The following is a 6,565-nucleotide window of genomic DNA, read 5'->3' on the forward strand; positions in this document are numbered from 1 at the left end:
CTAGTAGTAGTAGTAATAATAGGAGTAGTAGTAGTAGTGGTAGTAGTAACTATATTTATTTTAGTTTTCTTTAACTGAATTTGATTTTCGTAAGTTAGTTTCTTTTCTATGTTTTGCTTGAGGACTAGAAAAATATTAAGTTTGGGGGTGTGATAACTCTATGATATAGAGTTATTTGAGTTCAATTTTGATAGTAATTTAGCTTGGTTCTTGTAATAATGCACAAAAATTAGTAGATTTTATTTAATTATTTTAAATTAGTTATTTTATATGAGTTAATCTAATCATGGTTGATTTTATGCTTAATTTGGTGTTAATGTGGTTAAGATAGGTTGTTACTAATTTATTTGTGCTTTGTAGGTATTTGATAAAAGAATAATTTTAGTGAAAGAAAGAGAGCAATTTCAAGGTGCAGACTTCCACCAAAAATGTTTTGGTATTCTTGCCATAACTCTCTCTACAGAGCTCCAAATGAAGCGATTCTTTGACCATTGGAAATATAAGAGACAAAGATACAACTTTCATGTTTACCACTTCACCCAGTTTGGCATGAAAGATGGTTAAAAATCTTGTCAAATTTGACACCCTGCAATAGTCCTAGAGCAATTATGATTTTTGTTAATAATTGGGCAAAGTTGCGACTCACATAGTTTGATGAGGAAATCCACGCTGAAATTGACTTCTTTCCCCACCCAACTTGACCTAACTTCAAAGCCTATAAAAACAACATTTCGAAGGACTTAAAAAAATGGAGAAACATCAGATTGAAAGTTGAAAGTCAAGCTACAAAGTCATTGAAGTTGAGAAGATTTTGAAGGATTCAAAAAGACTTGAAAGATCAAGATTATAATTCTTGAGTTTTATCTGTTTTATTATTATTTTATTTTCTTTGTTTGTTTTTATTATTTAAACTTTATTCAATGATGATGTATGACTTAATGGGAAACTAAATTTTTTATCTAAGATTATGATTGAACTCATTATGTAGTCTGAATTATTTATCTATCTTTTGGTTATGTTTGATAGATTTAGGTTGTTTATTTTATTCTGTTCTTAATACTCCTAATTTCCTGATCACCAATTAGATTGAATTGGAAACCTTGGTTAAAGCTTGACGAAGGAGATTTAGGTAGACCTTAAATAGAATAGCTTATGATCGTATACACTTAGTTGATTAAGTGGTTTGATTTGCATATGGGTAGATATACACTTATAATCCATACATAGCCAGGATTGGAGTACAAACTTAATGAATCTTTCTTCAATTTAGTTTGCATAGACATATAGCAAATTAATTGGGAGAGGTATTTTTATGAGAAACTCGATAAAGACTTGTAAATAATTTAGGAGTCTAGGTTAGCAACTTAATCCATTAAATTGAGTTAAGAGAGAGAGACAATAATCAGATGAAGTATTGAAGGACATCATAATCTTAGGTCTGGTTGTTTGAATAAAATTAGGGTGTTAATTTTAGTAGTTAATAGTAGGAATTAAAATAATTCTCCATGGGAACGATACTCTATTTGTTACTATACTACTTGTTAACGATATGTGCACTTGCATGAGAAATCAACAATAGAGATCAAAAGGCACCATGGAGATTACAAACAAAGCTTGAAGACGATGTTTGTGTAAAATCCCTTAGGAAATTGATCAACTAATTTCCTTAGTGGCTAGAGGAAATTAAAATTAGTAAAGTCCATAATCATCTTAGTAGTTGGCATGAGATAGATTTATTTTTCAGTATATATATATGATATATGTGAAATGCGATAAATGCTATGTAAGTCAACAACATCAAATCAATGAGATCTTAATTAATGATTTAATAATTAAAAATCCCTCATTAATATATTGAGTCAAAAAGTTATCTTTCACCATATAACAAAATAACAAGGCTACTTTTTTAATTTGAGGCTTGTTGAGTCACTAATGGCCAAACTTTTACACGAGTACGTTTGAGTTATTGGTGAATCTTACTCAACTAGTGCCATCTTGTCTGGATGTGTCACACATGACTGCATAGTATTAGAGGCATCGTTAAAGAAAATGTATATGATACATTCAGACAAGGCGTTGTCACCTAACTGATCTAGGAGTTGTATAAGATACAATTAGTAAACTAAGTTACCTACCTAATTAGTTTCATTATGGATTGTTGAGTCACTCAACGTCAAGGTGGGATGAAAAGGGTCTTAGCTCGATAAGAAGTTTAAAGGTTAAATTTCTCGAAATAGTAGATGAGGGCTATTATTTTGATAAAATATTGAGAATAATCATATAAGATTCTAAAACCTTGTCCTTATGATTATAATATTTATGTTAATGACTAATAATCATAAATATTTGTTTATATAGGATATAAATCTATCATGGCGACTAGTTTGTCACTTAGAAGCATACTTAATGCAAGCAAGTTGACAGGTTTAAATTTCATTAACTAGTTTCACAATATCAAGATTGTCTTGAAATAAGAGAAAAAGGCTTATGTCCCAGATGTCTTGTTCTTGAGGAACCTAGCAATGATGCAACAAATGAGGAAAAGGAGGCCTATAGAGTTTATATAGATGATCTTGATCAAGCCACATGTGTGATGTTAGCTAGTATGGCTCCAGATCTTCAAAAGCAACATGAAGCTATGAATGCTCTATATATTATTGTAATACCATGTACTTTGATATGGTGTTTAATAAAGATTATCGGATGCCAATTGAAGTTAATTAAAATGTTTAAAAATGATGGAAGATGAAAGGAATAGTTTGGGATAAAATATTCCACATGCATGGAAATAATAATAAAATAATAATATTTTTATTGGAGAAGAAATTGTGAGATAAAAAGTGATTCGGAAGTCAATTGAGGCATAATAAGGTCTTTTGGGTACCAAGGAGACAAAAGGAGACAAAAAGAAATTTTTTAAATAAAATAATATTTTATTAATAAAATAATATTAAAATATTAATATTTTTTTTAGTATCAAAATTTTTCATGAAGGAGTATATGGTCAATATAAGTGGGGGAGAAGAGGTATAAGAAAATTTCGGAGAAAAATGACGTTAATGGGACCACGTGTCTTTATTAAATAAAAATAGAGCGGGTAAATAAATATTTTAAATATTTTGGGAACATCGTGTTGGAGTACAAACTTTATACTTCACTTGTACATGTGTAGAAGAAGATAATAGAAGGAAATTGGAGTTAAATGAGTGTTGGGAGGACTAAATTAAAAAGGGAAGAAACTTGGAGGGCAAAATAGTAATTTTACACAAAGTTTGGACAAAGCTTCCAAAGAAAGCTTTGACTCTCATCTTTATCAGCCTAAAACAATCCTTATCTCCTCCAGCAAGATATTTCTTCTCCTTCTTGAAGCTTCCAATGCCATTTCCATGTCAAGTTCATGAGAATCAAAATTTTTTCATGTGATGTTCCTTGTTTCTTCTCATTTCCTTTCTCTTCTTGCTTCTTTTTTCTCCCAACTTCTTAAGCATTAAAGTTACAACTTCTAACCCCAATTTCCAGCACATACAAACCCTAGGAGAAGAAGAAAGAAAAGGAGAGAAAGGAAGAAAAAGCTTGGTTTTGGTGATTCAAGAAGGAACGGTAAGAATTCTTGTTTTTGGCTTGAGTAGTCTTTGAAAATGAGTTAGTGACTTAGAGAGATGTCTTCTGGTAGTAAAGATTGGATTGATTGGAGAAAAATTGGTAACATGTAAGCCAATAAACCCATGGGTACATGAAGTTCTCAAAGTGGAAGAGGAAAACGGTAAGCTTAACACTATGTTTTAAAGCCTACGGTTAGTTGAATATTGTGAGGAATTATGGTTGTTGAAAAGAGCTATTTGCCTAAGCTAGTTGAAAATTATTAAGATTGTATGGCATGTTGTTTGAAAGAAATGAAAAAAGAATATTGTGGATGGAGGATTGAGAAACAAAGTATTGAAAGTTAGATAGATAATGATGCATGTAAACTAGGAAATAATCGAGTGAAAGTGAGAATGATTGTTGCTGCCATATATGTGGATTATGCGTGGAAATATAAGATGGATTTGGGCGAAAATTATTTAGAATGGTTGAAGTAGGCACATGACATCATAAATAAGCTGCCGATGATATAATCTAAGGAATTATGTAAGCAATGGATATAAGTAATTTTAGAAAAAAATATATTAAGATGTGAGTTAATTGAAGATGGTTTCATGATAGGATGAAAACTATAAATTTGAGCAAGGATTAATTGATTGAAGTGCTGCCCGTATACGTATATAATTAAATATATTGAGCTCGTATTATTGTTAGGAAGTGCAAAGATAAGGTTAAAGTACTGTGGTGGCGTGCCGGAGTAAACAATGAGTGATCGGCCAGTGAAAATAATCAGAGACACCTCCGATCAAATAGTGATGTAATATCCCGCTATTGTAAGGTGAGTGAACTTGCATTTCCAAATTTTTTGGGGAAATGTTTACATGTTTCAATGAATCATTTGGAAATTTTATCGATTTTGCTTTAAAATTGCCTAGGAACAAGCCCTTGATAAAATATTTGATGTTGTGAAATGTGAAATGTGTAAAAAGATGAATCCATATGTTTTTGTATAATGTTGATATATATATATATACTATGTCATAAATGGTACCATTGTGTGATAATTGTAACCGTGCATGTGCTGAGTGGGCAGTGCACATGCCAGTTGAATGATAATGTTGTGATAATTGTAACCGTGCATGTACGGAGTGGGCAGTGCACATGCGGGTTGAATGACAATGTCGTGATAATTACAACCATGGATGTGCAGAGTGGGCAATGCACATGCCGGTAATGATGCACATGAGTTCGGTGAGATGGGGTGTCAGGTTATGTGCACGATGTGGGGGGATGCACATGAGCCGGGTGAGGTGATGGTGGTGTATGTGCTTATATATATATTTTTTATATAGAGATGTTTGAATTTAATATGTGATTGCATTGACTATTGAAAACTAGAGTATTGTCAATGTGTTCAATTTAATGTGCAATGTGGCATGAGTGAAATTTTCCAGATGGTAGTGAAAGCCCCTTAGATTTTATTTGGATAGAATTTCGTTATAGCGAGAATGCCTTTTCGCTGCGGTGAGAGTCAATCTATTATGCTTAATTGGCTTGAATTCTACTAAAGTTTTCACTCTTTAACTTTTGTGGTTCATGGATCCTTCATCATCGAGTGATTGAACAACCAAGGGTTAGAAATGAGGGGTTTTAATAAGAGTTAAATTAAATTTCATTGTTTTTTGACTTAAGTGCAGCATGATTTCTAAACTTTCCTTAACGTCACTTGTTCCCTTCCTTGTTCACTCACTGGGTTTATACTCACCGTTTTCAACTTCATGTTTTAGGTTTTCTTGAGTCAAAGGTGATTGGACCATAAGACGAGGTGCTCCTCCCTATCCATTGCTCGGTAGGTTTACCATGACATTAAATATTAGCAACCATGCCCAGAGTCACTCCGCTGATGGTCAAGTTTTAATTATGTGTATATGACTACTTGATGTGAAATGCTGAGATTCACTAGTCAAATTATATGTATGTATATAATGGTTCATGATGCCATTATGAATACATGACTGGGTTTAATGAGTTGTTTTCAAAAGAGTTGTAATTAAGCGTTATGAATTTCGGATTCTAAAGGAATATGGATCAATGTATAGGATCATGTAAGTAGGCTTGCTTGGGCTTAGTGGGCTGAGCCCATTGGTCCCTTGAGCCGGTCATGGCCCAAAATTTGGGCTGTGACAATGTTGGTATCAAAGCAAAGGGTTTAACCCGATCCTTGGGAACTCTCGCATGTGAACAGTGGTGAAGCGTGACTCTTCGCCTAGGGGCTTGTAGAGAGGGTTGCCTCCCACGAGTAGTTTGATAGGTACCCTTTGTTGCCACCATTGAAGGAGGAAAGGGCTACTTGTAGAGAGGGTCGTCCCCTATGAGTGGAGCCGCCCCTAGTGACAATTGTGGTATCAGAGCTATAGGTTTAGTTGAATCCTAAGGATTCCTGTCTGGTTAGCGAAGATGTTGGAGTCCGTGTAGAGTCTTGTCCTTGGATTATGGGTGCACAACACAAGTCAAGGACGGTAGGCTACTTGGGCCCCTACTTCATTAGAAACCTACCTGTTCTTATTATGTCTAGATGGATGAGTAATTTATACTTGGTTGCGTATAGGTGGAGGTACATCGGTTGCTCACCCCATGACTAGAAAGGATGGTAGTTCCGATACCTCTTATAGTACTAGCAAGGGATCGCTAGATTCCACTACTCGGAGTTGATATGTGCTCGAGGGTAAAAACATAACAAGTAACCTGACCCAATTTTCGAGTGTATCGGTTCCCCCGAGAGGTAAACCACTATTTAAGAGCTTGAGGAGTCTCGCAAGATTGGTGCGTAATGAGATCGATTCGAGGAAAAAGAACACAAATAAGATGGGAAAAAAGGACTATCAATAATTATTGTCCTAGGAAGGTACCTGTATCCATTGTCTGACACTTTCCTCCTGGTTGTGGGAGAGGTGCTGTACCTGTTAGTAACGAGGAATTTGAG

The 6,565-nt window shown here is 34.1% G+C and overlaps 1 long non-coding RNA gene across 2 annotated transcripts; it reads left to right on the forward strand.

Moving 5' to 3' along the window:
- LOC108661689 lies at window positions 3,562-6,231 on the forward strand. 2 transcript variants are annotated; one of them, XR_001927460.1, is made up of 3 exons: window positions 3,562-3,600; window positions 4,297-4,420; window positions 5,370-6,231. It is a non-coding gene; the product is annotated as an uncharacterized LOC108661689 (long non-coding RNA). The 2 variants fall into 2 exon arrangements; XR_001927459.1 differs by lacking the exon at window positions 3,562-3,600 and adding an exon at window positions 3,620-3,763 and having other exon boundaries at window positions 5,370-6,230.

Source organism: Theobroma cacao, chromosome 4 (genome assembly GCF_000208745.1).
Source record: "Theobroma cacao cultivar B97-61/B2 chromosome 4, Criollo_cocoa_genome_V2, whole genome shotgun sequence".
Taxonomy (NCBI): domain Eukaryota; kingdom Viridiplantae; phylum Streptophyta; class Magnoliopsida; order Malvales; family Malvaceae; genus Theobroma; species Theobroma cacao.